Source organism: Schistocerca americana, chromosome 5, assembly GCF_021461395.2.
Source record: "Schistocerca americana isolate TAMUIC-IGC-003095 chromosome 5, iqSchAmer2.1, whole genome shotgun sequence".
Lineage (NCBI taxonomy): Eukaryota > Metazoa > Arthropoda > Insecta > Orthoptera > Acrididae > Schistocerca > Schistocerca americana.
In genome coordinates this window covers 411,614,535-411,631,214 of record NC_060123.1, presented here as the reverse complement: position 1 = coordinate 411,631,214, position 16,680 = coordinate 411,614,535, and the positions used below count along the sequence as shown (strand labels likewise).

At 40.1% G+C, this 16,680-nt stretch overlaps 1 protein-coding gene across 1 annotated transcript in view; it reads left to right on the top strand.

The window, feature by feature from the left end:
• Positions 1–16,680, top strand: part of LOC124616405 (acetylcholine receptor subunit alpha-type acr-16-like) — a 333,255-nt gene that overhangs the window by 97,829 nt on the left and 218,746 nt on the right. The gene's annotated exons all lie outside the window — the stretch shown is intronic.

The window sequence follows — 16,680 nt, the reverse complement described above, 5'->3', positions numbered from 1 at the left end:
ACACTGAGCATGGTATGTAAATTTTACGCTCTACGTATGTACATTTGAACTTGAAGTAAAGCTAGTATTGAGGGGGTATTATTTTCCTCAACAGCATTCGATACATTCGATATCAATACTCTGGTATATTTGACATTACAGTACACTTATCCAATACAATTATCCAGTACTTGGCGTCGTCACACCTACTGTAGTATTTACTGATATCAGCAATATCGGACGCTCCTGCATACAACATAGCTTCAGCTCTTCTCATTATTCAGGAACTGAAATTTCAGATTCTACAGCATCCGCCACGTGGCACTTAATCCTTTCCTTCGGGTCATCCACAGTTTACACCCCTCCAAGAGCCTCTGTGGAGGTGGAGTGGAGCAGGGTATTTGATGAAATGGCGATCTAAATAGTGGTGCATTTTCTTAGTTCAACAAACAATCAAAACATTTTGTTACGTGCTACAGAACAGTTGGTGCAATGCCGTAAGAAATATAACGAAAACAAGAGTGATAATGATGAAAACTGACTATTTATATTTAGAACTGAAGTAAATACACCGCCAGACGGAGTGGCCGAGCGGTTCTAGGCGCTACAGTCTGGAACCGTGCGACCGCTACGGTTGCAGGTTCGAATCCTGCCTCGGGCATGGATGTGTGTGATGTCCTTGGGTTGGTTAGGTTTAAGTAGTTCTAAGTTCTAGGGGACTGATGACCTCAGAAGTTAAGTCCCATAGTGCTCAGAGCCATTTGAACCAAGTATATACACTGACTGACAAAAAGTGAAACACCTGAAGAGGAGGAAGAAACGAAATCAAACTTCGCCGCGTGAGAGGGTATGTTATGTTAGTAAGGCGATTACAATGTCGAATCATACATACAAAACCTGACAGTTTGAGCCCATTTAGAAGTATGACGTGGTACCCTCTCTGACCTGGATACACGCATTGATTCTGTTGGAAAGCGTGTCACAAGGAAGCTGAATCCTCTCCTAAGGCAAGATGACCCACATCTCTTGTAACTGGTCTTTGACGTACAAGCTGGTCCCAGATACGTTTTATCGGGGACAGATGTGGGGATGTTTCTGGCCACGGGAGTATCTCAACATCACGCAAACAGTTTATAGAGACAAGTGCCATGTGTGGAAAAGCACTGACCTGTTGAAAGTGGTGCCAGATACAGTAGTATGAGAGGTAACACATGAGGACGCAGGATGTCTGCGACGTACCGTTTTGCCGTCAGAGTTCCCTTAGTCACTACCAGCCGTGACCGGAAGTCATACCCGTTAAACAGCTGTGCCTCACCAAAACATTGTAAGAACGGGACCTTTTCAGGTTGCCGTCATACACATCGAAGATGGTCGTCTGGGCTAATGCATAACACCCATTCATTTGCCTCGTTAGATTCCCAATAATAATCTCTTCTGCTACAGTACATAAACTGTAGCTATTACCAAGGCTTTATCTGATTTTAAATTCTTACCAGAGTCAAGCGGAAGAGATGCTGAGCGATACTTCTAGAATTAGACAATGGGTCTGCCAACTTAAATTCGTTTAGTGCTACGAGATGAACGTTATTGTCTAGTACCTTTCAAAACAAAATGTTACATACACAACGATTTTTCTTAGAAGTTTTTCTGCTAGCTTTGATGTTCAGCCATGTAAAACTAAAATAATGAAATTTTCGCAAAGGTGGTGTTTCTTTGCATCTTTCATAAGATCGCAGCGGTTAGGGCATAATTACACATTTCTCAAAACAGTCAACGAGACATTTATAATGTGCGCTTTGCTTCTAAATATCTGAATACAATATCGTTCGGCATGGCGTCTCCCCTACTAAAATTTTCACACAACCGACTTACACATTCCATGACCTTTGCTATCATCACGGTCATTTATATCTCCTCCTAATCGTGAAAGAATTTAGTGATATTAAGAGCAAACCAAGAAATTTTCAGCGATCGCTCTTCAAGCTTGCTTGCGGAAGTAACAGCGAAAGCAAATTTAAATGGAACATGGCCTTACCATCAGTCTGTGACCAAATCAGTTCTATCTACAGCCGGGTCTACTATTCGTTTTCTCGAGTAACAGCTATAGCCAAGTAAAGCTGTCGGGAAAAAAGTACATACCTTGCAAAACGTGAGGTAAAAGATTGTATTTTTATAACTCGTTCACGTGATTGGAAAGATTGGAAAACCAAGGCTTGCCAACCAAATTTATGTGGCTAAAAATGCTGTAGTAAAATAACTTAGAATATTTCGGATATTTTTCAGCTTTTTTGAAAGAAATCTCAATTTCTTGTGCTCCTAGTGTTTTAAAGGAGCACGAAATTTTCTACAAATTTAACTACTACTAATTTTTCCTGCACCCAATGGGAGGGGCGCAGCAGTTCATCAAAAAGTAGCGCTTTATCAAAGTACGTGCAAAACGGCAAAACACCAAGATTTTGAGCTCTTTCATTTTCTGTTTATATAGTAGAAAAATATGTTACGTTATACAATGGAAGTGAACATCTCAGTCTGCGATATGGCCAGTACATATAGTATCGCTGGCATTATATTCAGTACCTACTAACCCAGTCAGGTCAGAATGCGAGAAGCTTTTTTTCGTGGAATAGGAGACTAACTAATTCGTACAAGTGCCGTTCATGTTTTATAGTTGAATAGTTGAATGACGTTCATGATCAGTTATAAGAAAAAGTGTGTAGGAATTGTTATTTATTGAGCAACATTGCAATTCCAGAATGAAATTTTGACTCTGCAGCTGAGCACTTGTTCCTGAAGGCAACGGTTCCAAGGTCGAGTCTCGGTCCGGCAAACAATATTAATTTGCCAGGAAATTTCAACATTGCATTGCATTTATTCCTTGGTGCGCGCAGAGCGATTTTATTTGGTGATTATTTTCACAGTACACTCACAGCTATTAGCATATAACAGTAAGGTTCGTACATTATGGTAGTGGTTTCTATTCAGTATATTTTTGGGGTAGTATGATGTTGAAAATGATTGCGGCTAAGACGAATTTTGTTCCATTTGAAAAAAAAAAAAGTGATGAGTGATCAACATATTGTGCAAAAGAAAGGACTGAACTTCTTTGGAAAGGCTCAGTGAAGAGTTGGCAATTATACATGTTCCAACAAGCACGTTAATGAGAGAATGATAGTAGCTGTCCATCGACCTCCTAACGAATCAACAGGCATGTCGGTCGCTGGAGAAATGTCTGTTCAGTTTCAAAGACAATTTCCTCTTCTGTGCAAAAGGAAATCCTAATAACTTTTGAACAAAGCAGTTAAAATTGCCGCATACCAAACGAATTATTTTTTACGAATTAATGAAATAGCAAGTTGTGATGAATTTGGCCAATAAGTGGTGGTGTAACGGATCCAAAACGTAAATGATCTGGTAGTTACAGATTGGTGATATCAGAGCTTATGCTACATAAAGCTGTTTCAGCGTGATTCAGGTACTGGAGAGAAACGAAGGTAGCGAACTGCAACAGAAATAGATGAAGGGTGGAGTCTATATTTGGCTACCTGAAAACCAATACGCGTCAGTTTCCTATAGGCGGTCTATTAGAGCAGTATCAAGATCTCAGCTTGATGTTCGAACTTTCAACGCTTGTCTTTTCCAGAAACAAGGTAACAATGTATTGATAGCTGAAACAGCTTCAGAGGCAGCAGTTCTTTGATTCAAAAACACTGGGCACCAAGTATTCAACGGAAATTTGTACAGTAAAAGAAATGCAGATTCTCGACAGGAAAGAAATTTAGTTTACAAGCAACTGCAAATATCACATTAGACAATATAAGATCAGTAGTGTAAGGTGTAAAACAGGACACCCCCCGCCCCCGCCCCCACCCCCCTCTGATAACTTTTTATGTGATATGGAGTCTGTTATACCAGAATCTGTAAAAATGCCCTTTGAGACAATAATTTTGAAACACGAACATTCTCCCAGAAAATGGAAGAAAAGGTGTGTTTCTCTTCTTCATGCGCTCACAAGTGCTTTAAGGAGACGTTCATTTACAGCAACCCTCCTGACCGCTATTGGTGGAAATTTGTACAGGAAGTTTTGCTTAAAACATCTCATTCAGATTTTGTCTGGCCTTGGCTTTACTGAAGCTCCCCTATCGGAAATATTTTCATTCCTTCGGCTTAACAACAAAAGACAACGGAGTGACGGATTTTGCCAGTTTGTGTTTGATAATGGAAATTTTTTATTTAATCACCCTTGACGAACTGGTATTTTCCATGCAGTGGGAGTTATAATGTGCGTTATTCGTCGTGACGTATCATTCCCCGAGAAAAACATTGAAAGGTTGAAACATCGTCCCTCAGCTCAAGTTGTTAGCGAAGGCGGACCAGCTGACTTACAGGCATTCCACAGAACACTAATTAGAGGACTGAAGGCTATAAAAATGAAATATAGATACATAACTGCTTACAGTGTAGCTGAATGCCGCAAATTGAAACGTTCAAGTCCACTATATAACATAGTGTAACATATAGTTCTACTGCATAAACAAAAACTGAAAAAAGTACTAAAAAATAGTTTTTTGCCACTTTGCACAAAATTTGAAAAATTGGTATTTTTTGACGAACTGTTGCGTTCTTGGTGCTGGGTGCAGAAAAAATGTAGTAATCAGACTTGTAGGAGAAGTTTTTGTTCTTTTAAATAGGAAATACAAGTAAAATAAGGAGAAGAACAAGAAACTGAGATTTTCTTTAAAAAAACTGATAAAAATGCGAATATTTTAAAAGCTTTTGACAACAGAAAGCTTAGCCGACATAAATTTTGTTGGAAAAACTTGGTTTTCCATTCTTTCCAACCATATAAACGAGTTAAAAAAAGTAAAATCTTCTATCCCATCTTTTGAAAGGTATATCTACTTTTTGTCTGGACTATTCGGTGCGCAGTGTTGTGAGTGGTTTCCACAATTTTCGTTAATAAGTCAAGCCGGGGGGGGGGGGGGGGGGGGGCGAATCGAAATGTGTGGGGAAGTATGGAACACTGCTGAACACGAGTTCTTATGAAGCCAGTGCCATGTATAGTCCTTCACAACTTAAGTTTTATTCTTCATGTTGCTCCAGCGAGAGACTGAGAAGCCTTAGGAAAGTCTCAGGTTTCCCTCACATTACGGTCAGAAGTACTTCCCACGTTGTGCTCAACACCCGACGAGAATGCTGGCGTCTTACATGCGTTCATTTGAGCGTCTCTTACGAAATCTGCCGCAGCGGTTAGCACACTGGACTCCCTTTTTGGAGGATCACGGTTCAAACCCCGTCCGGCCATCGAAACTTCGATTTTCCGTGATTTCCCTAAATCGGTTAAGGCAAATGCAGGGATGTTTCCTTTGAAACGGTGCGGCCGATATCCTCCCCTAAACCGCGTTTGTGAACCCTGGGTAATGATCTCGTTGTTGACCGGACGGTAAAGTCTAATCTTCCTTCCTTTATTCTTTCAAAGAAAGTTTGGGGAAAAACATATCAACGAATGACATCGTGGTTGCTAGAGATGGGGCATTTAGGCCCTCCTCTGTTTGACATTTCTGGCGGAAGTAATCAGCTCTGGCCTGTAACAAAAATGGCTCTGAGCACTATGGGACTTAACATCTGAGGTCATCAGTCCCCTAGAACTTAGAACTACTTAAAGCTAACTAACCTAAGGACATCACACAAATCCATGCCCGAGGCAGGATTCGAACCTGCGACCGTAGCAGTCGCGCAGTTCCGGACTGAGCGCCTAGAACCGCTAGACCACCGCGGACGGCGCCTGTAACAAGAATTACAATAGTTGTTATATTAAATTATTAGGAAAAACATGGAAATACTAGACAAGGTCCAGCAACAAGTATTTAAACATACCTGAAGCCTTAACTACTGCGTCACCGCGCTCTAATTGTATAATGATCTGGAGCAATGCACCGAGAAACCTATACTTCTTAAATGACAACTGGAAAGAACACTTGGAATGTCACTGCAAATGACTATGACATTTTTACATTTACGTGCAAGCCTATTTAGTAACGCGATGTAAGTTATAGCTAATAATGAAATTCAGTTTCATATGCACAGGGATATTCGTAACTGCAACATGAGATGCAAAAACAGATTTGACATAGATTCCGCATCCTCACCTGCGTTTCAGAAAAGTTCTCGTTTTAGGAGTGCAGAAGTCATTACGAGCTTTCCACGGGTATGGTAGAAAAAATTGACGTTAGAAATTCAGAAGTAGGCCTATATTTAAAACAGTACACAGTTCTCAGGAATTCAAATGCATGTGTAACAATTATAGTCCTTCTAAGGAAAACCAACTCTCATACAGTAAAAAGACTAAGGTTTTCTTTTCATAATTATGCTGTTCACACTATTAAATAAATTGCAGGTGCAGAGTACAATTGGGGAGAAGTAGTATACGTTTCTGATCCCCACCCTGCGAGGTGGCCCAGTAACTGTTGATCGTAAATACCTGACCAGTAATTCAGGCTTTGGCTTTCAGTAATTTCTGTAAGTTGATTAAGGTGAATTCCATTATATATTGTCTCTCATGAGAATTTTAGTATTGTACTTTGTCTCTAATCTCCTCTTCGTCGAGACGATAAATTCCAGCCTAGATTTTTTTTAAAAAAGAAAAAGATGGCAATTCAGTCGAATATTAAGGAAGATTTAAGTGACATTTGTTTGATCAGTATTATTGTGCCATTATGTTCTGCAGTATTTCTGACGTGCTGAATAAAAAGCGCAATAATATTTTGCTGCATTTAGCTTGGTTCTAAGAGCTGAACGATCAGACGCTGCTCTAGTGACAACTGCTCTACTTTACTGCAAGCAAAACGTAAACAAAGGTGGTTGAAAATCTGATATAAGGAGTGTGATAAATTTACTCACGAGAAATTATTGAGCGAAATTGAGGTTGAACGAAAAAAATGATCATCACAATGTTTTTCGCGTTGATGGGCTAATGTTTGGTGAATTACTACAATTCGTTTTTGTTTGTTCGTAAAAAATTAAATTAAAAAAAAATCTTACTCTACAGCTGTAGGATACTGCTCTCTGTATTTAATGAGTAACAACCGTTGTGAATCATGCTTAATTTTCCGTATTTAATATTCAGATTCCCTAACATTCCATGATACCGACAGCGACTTGTTCATTTCGATGCTCTCCAATATGAATGATATATTTTCTTGTTTTGAACATATTTTAGCAGATAAAGACACCATCGAACACGAAGAAGCCAGGAGACTGTACTCACCCCTAATTGTCGATAATGCCCACAGACAACAAACAGTTTCTCAGATAGCGCAGCATGCATTATTTAAAACGTTATTGACCTGATCAAAAATATTGCACAACCTATCAACCAAAACCATAGTTGGTGCTATGCGGACAGTACATCGTGGCAGTCGGACGCGACCGTAAACAAACGAGAACTTGGGCTGTCTAAGGGGTGGGGAGACGTGTGGGTAATAAGCCCCGCCTCTCTCTACCAGGCCTGCCATCCTACGTCCCCATTGTGTGCTTCCACGAAGGCAGAACTGAAAAAACGTCGAAGGGATCTTTGGTTCCTTTTCTTGTGGGGAGAGTCTCAGTCGAATCCCTTTATGCATCCACTTTAGTCTCTTCAATCATTTCAAAATAGAAAAAAACAATCAGTCAACAACGCGAGGGAAATTGGAGTACACAAGGCATTTTGTAGTGGCTACAGCTCAATTATTTGCTGCGGTTGGCAATGTTAGTTCAGGCTCGACCTCTAGCGGCATCTTACGCAACCATAGTTCAAAACATTCCCTACCTAAAACTGCCGCGATATAGTGTCCACAAAATAGTTGATGGTTGGAAACATAACATCGTTGTTACAGGGAGTCTGCGGAAGCCAATTTGCAGATGTTGGCCACTGATGAACTGTGTATACGATTGCAGTTAACCCACTCAGAGTCAATTAAGGCCTGAAGATGGTGAACTGAAGCACAGAAATTGGTAGCCATGAAATAAAATAACATCGTAAGGACGGCTGTGACTGTTCCATTTTATTACATGAACCATACACGTTCAGTATTACTGCACATCCGGAAATATAGATTAATAGTATTGCCCACCCAGAGGACACTTAAAAGTGATTGGCGCTGCGTACTGGACTTTTCCCGCGGATAATAAAACCCATATACATAATGAAAGCTTAAACTGTTTCTTGTGACCGAAACTGACGTCACTCTATACATTGCTTTGCACATATGAAACGAAGTACAGCCTTCACCATCTGCAGGATTATTTAACCAGAAAAGTATATTGCTGAACTGTCTCGACTGGACTGATACTATTCGGAATATCACTGCAAAAGAGACTTCCTGTAACAATGAGGAAGAACCCGACAGTATCTGATTACAAGATTAGTGGGTACCTACTTGTACAAGTCACATCGTATTAGTACTTAGCGGTAAATGTTACAAAGCGACATAAAATGGGTCTCTCACGCAAAATCAGAAGTAGGACGTAGGCCTAGATTCGTATGAAGGGTTTTTGGGAAGTGCAGTATACCTGGAAAGGAAATCGCATACAAACCACTGCAACGACCAGTTCTGGTATTCCAGTGTTTAGAATCCATATATCAAGCGAGCGGATAGAGAGGAATATTCGATATGAGTAGCCGGCTTTGACCAGTGACATAGGAGACATGCGACGAATGCGATAAACAACGTAACGACTATAATGTGATATAAGTCGCGATTTTTACACGGGGGTTGCGCATTTGCAGCACTTTTTTTTTAGTTTCACATTTATTGGCTTAGCTAACTCACAACCAACTGTCATCTCCCAACCTAATCTACATCTTGGGCAAAGCCACAGGTCAGACTGTCATCACAATCATGGCTTTCTTTTCTTTTCTTTTTTTTTTTTTTTTACTTTCATATCCGTTGGCTCCGCTAACAGCAAAACTGAATATATGCACCAAACTGCGACGTCCAGTCAACCACTAGCATTATGTCGCCGAGGTGGCATCATAATAGGCGTCGAGCAAACTCGAAGACACTGCTAGGATCCTAAAAAGTCGTTATAGCCCATACGAAACTGTAATAGGAATGCTCCGAGAACATAAATGTGAATCCTTGGAATAAAGATGACCAATTCTCATGAAACACTTAGGAATAAATCCGAAGAAGTCTGCGCGACCATTGTATTGGCACTACTGTCCTACATCGAGTAGGGGTCTTGACAATAAGGTGAGAGATATTAAGGCACGTACGGAGTGATGCAGGCAATCTTCTCTCTCTCAATACACGAATGGAAAGGGAAAGAAAGTCGACAGTATTGGTACGATGAACTCTCCGCCGTGCTTTGTACAGTGGCTTGTGCAGCACATGAGTAGATGTAGATGTAGTCCGCAGCTTGTGGTCGTTCGGTAGCGTTCTCGCTTCCCACGCCCGGGTTCCCGGGTTCGATTCCCGACGGGGTCAGGGATTTTCTCTGTCTCGTGATGACTGGGTGTTGTGTGCTGTCCTTAGGTTAGTTACGTTTAAGTAGTACTAAGTTCTAGGGGACTGATGACCATAGATGTTAAGTCCCATAGTGCTCAGAGCCATTTGAACCATTTTTTATGTTGATGTAGACTCATATTGATTGGGTTCAAGACAAAGGTGAAGACATGTCGTGATAAATATGATTATTAGCGGACATTCTAGTCGTAAAGAACGATTACTACTCAACAACTGCACTATATGAAACATAAATATAGTAATCAAAGTTATAGCAAAGGTAGTTTATACTTACATTTTCCTTGGTCCGCTTCCACAACCCGTATCAAATCTCTCTTCGACAACAAGTGTAATCACAAACATTGCCAGAAATTTATCTGCTAATTGCAGCGCGTCTGCTGAGTGGATAGTGTATAAGAAAATTGAACGATGATTGTCAAACAGACAAAAGCGTTATACACAGCCGGGGTTTAGAAAAAGTACTACTCGTTTCGTTAATAAATATAACCGTATACAGCCTGCTTAATACGACAATGAATCGTGGGACATAGCACAATACAAACCGGCGACAAAGAACTTAAACAATCCAGAGATATACGTCTACATTTCATTACGAAGGTCGATAACACTAAGTAAAACTCATTTAGGTTTGTGCGACGCGAAGCAGTACAGTCTGAAACATCGCTCGCTGTACATTTTTAAACTATTGCACTCAGCGTAATATCTGTTGGTTCTTCTTCTTGTATACAGCGGAAGCAAATTTATAAGAAGGTATCTTGGAAGTAAATGCCAGACTGTCATATTTTATTGAAAGTTCTGTCCCGTGCGTGTTGGTAGTAACCTACGATTGAACCATAACCAAAATTCTGCAAACACATCAGGATATTCTCTGTTCGTCAAAAAATTCTACGACTTTCATTGCCAGGTATTTTAAAACGATCAGGTATAGCGTCACGACTGAAATGTCTCCCAAGTTAAGGACGACAAAACATAGACTCTTTTTTTAAAAAAATAGAGCAGCTTTTCCTTTTTTCACAACTTTGCGTACGCGTCTTTGGAGTGCGCTCCGCTAACAACAAAACTATGAATATATGCACCGAACTGTCACGTCCTATCAGCTATTAACGTTACGTCGCTGAGGTGGCATCACAATAGACATCAAACAAATTCGAAGACACTGCTAGAATCCTAATATACTACAGAAAACATTCGTGGAACCTGTCTTTGTCGCTGGGGATAATTTCCAGTAGATGTCTTTCTTCAGCTGTGGTATTACACAAAGGCGATTCTAATCTGTTTATACAACGGTTAAAACAGTTGTTTAGTGTTATCTATGGAGTTTTTTAAGTTATCGGTAGACTGCGTAATGTAATTCACAAAACGATGGCTGCTCTCATGCATTAACATCGCACACTTTTACTGCACCATTATTACTGAGTCCTCGCCTTATTATGTAAACTATTTCCTTTTCGGCTACCATACTCGGTTTTCACTAAACATATGATTTGCAACTATGTTTCAAGTACAGTATTACTTCCTAGGCATAGGTACTGGTAAGTCTCGATTTCTGGCAACATTGACTAAGTCGTGAATTACCTCTTACATGACCAGTACGATCGCCTCGCCTAATTCCCTGTTCCTGAAAAGGGATAGAGTGGGAGCAAGTGTGCGTTTCATGAGCATGTAGGACATTACGCCAGTTGCCACGATAGCTGATCTCATCGCGCTGATCAACGATGAGGGTTATGACATGAAACAGAATATTCGAAAGTTCGACTGAGCTGCGCTATAATTGCTGTGAAGACATGAAGAACGTAATGATAGGGCACAAGTGAATTATCTAAAACATGTATAGTAATCCAGTTATAGGCAAATATAGTTTATACGTACATTTTCCTTGGTCCCCTCCCGTAATCCTCTTGAGAACTCTCAGCGACACCAGGTCAACTCTGCCACACTATCCTTTATTAAAGGTTATCGGCTTCAATGGTTTAATCTTCTGTATTCAGGCATTTTAATGCAACTGTCAGGGAGACACGACACGAATAGGTAACCTTATCCCTGTTATAGGATTCAGTTGTTTACACCCGTCTTCATTCTCAGAATGTTGCAAATTTTTGTGAACGTTACTTACAAACGACGAGCTAACAAGTATGTGTTCCGTTGCAGAACAGTGTAGGTGCAACAACACATACCTGATGACATAACCAGGATGTCGGTGGTTTCTATGAACATCTGGCACGAATGTGCGAGTACGCCCTATAAAATGGACACATCGTATTTCCTCGCGCATCCTTGTAGAATCCGAGATTCTGCTCTACCTGTAACGCCTCGGCCATCGGAAGTTCAACCCTAAAGTAACATTTCTCCTTTTTTTTTGGGGACGAGACAAACTGTAACCCTTATTTGCTCTTCCTAGTGTGTTTCTGTGTTTGGAATATTGTAATCCCTGCATACTTGGGGACTACGGATCTTGTGGTAACGTTGATGTTGGCTCAGATACCGAACACCCTGACAGACAAATTAAAAGCAACACCCTTTAGTCCGGGAGTACAGTATGCTATGTTACAGAGTATAGGAGTAACTGTCGCATATGAGGCTGCTGAGTATCACAAACAGGAGCAAAGTAATACGGAAGAAGGAGCTGATCACTACATTTAAGAGAAGGTTTAGCACACTAAATAGAAGATGAAACGCTTGACAATTATTGTTTCTTGTAAATTTTTAAAGTTACGCTGTTAGAACTCAGCTTCCTATTCAAAACATTCTATTATAATTGTGTGAAAGGAGAAGGGTAGAACTCGTGTAGTACTGATTAGGCTGCTGTGCAGCTTAAGAAACATCATTTTGAGCCCAGACCTCTGTAACGAAGTCCAGTCGCCTAAGAACATTTATAAACATAGATATTTTTCGATAAATAAAAGAGTCCATGGTGATAGATCTACATGTATTTCGTCGACTTTCTCTAATATTTATGAAGAAGAAAAACAATATTAAATTTTAGAGCTGCTGCTTAAATACCTTTCCTTTTTTTGGTTACGTTTCCTCACAGTCCGCGTCACTAACTTTGGACAAGATACTACATTTGCATGAAGTCTGTCAAGATATAAATCCAGTAGGAAGTTGACTAATGTCATTGTCTAGATGTTTATAGTGCAAATATACAGCGTTGGTAGTGGTTTCGGTAGCTGCAGTCGCGTTCATACTCAGTTTCGGAATTTGCTGTCATTGTTAATATTGGTAACTGGCATGTTTGCAGTGATTATGAATATTTTGTCTTCTTGCTGTTTGCACTAAATACATTTAGCGAATTCATTCAGACGTGTGAGCTGATACTGCTGAATTATGCCCGTTAATTATAACCCTTCACGTTTCCGCAAACACTAGCAGCCACACACACACAAAACACACGCAACACGAACACACACACACACCCACACACACACACACACACACAGTCACACAAACGCATACATGTCACAAAATCACAACGTAGATACAGACACAGAGTAAAGAATAGGATCGCCTCATTACAAAGTTTCATTAACTACGTGCTTTCTCTTTTAGCCTTGCCAGCGTCCGTGAAGCGACGTGTACGACATCTGTTGGCCGATGCTGCTACTAATTTGTGTCTCCACCTGCCTCCCCTCACCGATCAGAGATGGCGAGAAAACCTATACTGTGCTAGCGCATTTATCTATTGCTCAGTAGTTGTGGTTGTATGTAGTAGACAGTCCAGCTGCAGCGATGTATGTTGTTTTGTTTCACCGCCACCATCACGGTACACAGAAGCATGCATGTAGAGCTGAAATCCCTTCCAGTACTCGCTATGTAATGCCTTGTGAATCACACCGTGAACACACACACACAGTTACTGTACCCTCCACAGCAACCGTTTCCTTTTTTGTTCTTATTTTGTGCTCGATGACGCAACCCAACCCTCGTTTTAGACTTATAGCTCCTTGTTTGTGCTTCCTTTTTGTGTTTGTCACTGGTAGAAGAAGCGCAGTGTTTGTGAATGTCGGTGTGCTGGCTGTTGGAGCGGCAGGTGGAATCTAATCACTGTTTTATCTGTTCCAGGCGTAACCATTCTCCTTTCCCTTACGGTGTTCCATAACCTGGTAGCCGAGACGCTACCCCAGGTGTCCGATGCTATGCCTGTGTTAGGTATTGCCTACCTGGGACCAATGACTTATTTTAGTGTTGTTGCCTGCATCAAACAAGCCAGCCAACACCCTTCTTTGCCTTTTCGGTGTTATTACGTATGGACAAAGCTGCCTTCACAACGTCCTTAACGTTTCAGGGTTTATGAGCTGTGAGAGTAAAAATGAGTTTTTTTAAAAGCATTTGGCTTCGCGAGAACGAAGACGTCAGACGGCAGTTTAAGATTTTACAAAGTGTTACAATGTTGTGAGAGCAGCCGCTGAACTTTATTTGGCTTTTGTCAAATATTCAGCAAGAATCCACATTTAAACGCTTCTACCTTGTTTGTCAAATATGTAAACCCATTTTTGCATGTGAAACTAAACGGTCTGTGTGTTTCTATTCTATAAATTCTTTGCATTTGTACTTTACCCTTAACTATGTTCCTAAAACTGTTTTCTTAAACATGAGTATTAACGATGAAATTAACAGCTAAAGACTTCGGCAGCAGGGGTTGATCTTTCTACCCTCCACGAATGTACTGTTGTTAGTAAAGGGTAAAGCGCATTTTACGAAAATATGATTTAACGGCGAAATCTACACAGACATTTGTGATGTCGGTTAGGTTGAAAGCAACTTTAATAAAGCGTAGAAGCTGATGTACAGTTTCATCCACCCATTCAAAACGCTCTCAAAATATGAATCAACAGTTCGGGAATCTATCATTTCTTTAATAAATCTGGGCCTGATGCTCAGTTACAGGATACTGTGAAAGCAACTTTGTCGTACATAATGTTATCCACAGATGCTCTTGTATACTGTTTCAGTAGAATGTTTGTGCGTATAAATGCCTGAAATCCTGAAGTTAATACTGAAACGAATGTAAGGCAATCCAGGAGTCGCTAGTATTAAACATTGAAATACTGTGAAATGTATACCATATGTAACAAATATGTCTTTTCTTAAAGGTAGCCGCTTTGTCCATCAGGAATTGGAGTTCTGTGGCAAAGGGACACGTAATTTAGGAAATACAAAGAATAATTCTCAGCTTTGTTGAAAAGAAACGTCGATATTTGAACAACTTTTTTTTCGTTCCAGGGGTCACAATCCTCCTCTCTCTCTCTGTCTTTTCTCTCATGATCGCTGACGCTTTACCGCAGACGTCAGAAGCTATCCCCTTACTAGGTCAGCCCCTACTGCTCTTGGAATGAGACAAACTGTAACCCTTATTTGCTCTTCCTAGTGTGTTTCTGTGGTTGGAAGTATTGTAATCCCTGCTTACGTGGCGACTACGGATCTTGTGGTAACGTTGATATGTTGGGTCAGGTATACCGAACACCCTGATTGAAAAATTAAAACCAATTTGAATAATACCTAATTACCGAGGGACCTTCGCGATACAGAGCTATCTGGGAAGGTATTTATCATTGTTCTCTCACATCCGTCATTACAGAAGTAAATACAACTACTAGAGTTGTGACTGGCTGGTGAATGATAGTAGTCACATGCTGAAAACTGTTGGTAACAATGTGTATGTCCTTCAGGGTTCAGTGTGTCCACAGGAATTGTTAGATGAATAAATATATACCGTGCTACACTGAAGACCGAGCGTATACTGGTGACCAAGACACTGGTGCGACTAACTTACAAGCGTAAGGCGTTAATGAACATAGCCAGTGTTAACTACGTTTCAAAACTAATGTAGCTGTAGTGTCCTCCGTCACTCCAACTGAAAACGGTCGCGCACTAATTATGCCAACAAATACCAGCGTATCATTGTTGAGTAATAAAGACTGCTCTGTTAATTTACTTCTGTTAGAGATATGTTCCCTGAGTTTTTAATGAAATACGAAAGACTCCTCTGTTGACTTACTTCTGTTAGAGATATGTTCCCTGAGTTTTTAATGAAATACTAAAGCTATAGCTAAAATACAACACTATGATTCTAAAGCATTATTTCGATCGGTTAGCGCCATTCACTCGCATGAGTTCGGGCGACCGGCTCCACAAGGTCTGTACGTCACTAGAATACAGCTGATCCTGCACTGCCGAATGATAGTTGTGTACTATGTGGCTGCTATGCCTATGCATGACCCTAGTCCCTAAAGTGATAACAATTTTTTTTCCATATTCATATATATGTTTTACCTCTGTATGATTGTACCAGCTCCTTTTTGCTTAAATGGAATGTTGTGTTTAATATGTTTATTAAAGCACAAACTCTTACCCCGCTCCTGACCGGGCCCTTAAAAAACTGTCATTTACAGCCTGCAACAAAATTAAACTACAAAAAGATAAATTCAAACGCTTACCTGTATCCTGATTGTACAATCAGTTAACTAATTCTAATTATAATGTGTTTAATAGACGAATTGTTTTACAGATTGAAGGAGTTGGCGAATTTGAGCTACTTTGGTTACAGCTGCCATTTCAACTGTGTGTCCTTATTCTTTCCTGACCTTCCTGCTTCCCGCTTGGCCTCAAACAAAAAAAAAAAAAAAAAAAAAAACAAAAAAAAACTAAATTATCAAGAGATAACGAAGCACAGTAACCGCATGAAAAAGACAAAAAAATGACGAACCCCTCTGCCTCCAAGTAACAAACGGATATATTATAAACTAAACTAAATGATTAACTTTAAGTAAGAAAACTTAAATATTAACTGGCTTAAATGTGGCATGACTAGAGTAAAACGCAAGACGCGGCGGCTCCTCTGGACGCGCCACAAGTAAAACAAGGTAAATCAAGCTGAGCATAAATATCTCTATCATTTCATATTAAATCGCTCGTAGTTAAATTTATCTTTTTAAACTAACTTCTTCAAGAATCGTTTATTTAAAATTTTCAGTTATTCACCCATTTCTCTGCGAAGGAGGCGTGGTATCAGTTGGTTACTGGGTGTCAAATGTGAGCTCACTCTAACACACTAAAACAAAGAAAGATTTACCATCTTTTTTTATTTCCTCAAATTTTTTTCTGTGAGGTAACTTTCACTGCTTACCACGCCTTTGCGAGGAAATTGGAGTCTTTCGGGAGATTCGTCGCAATTTATCCGGATCTGTTTAAAGTGCTTGAG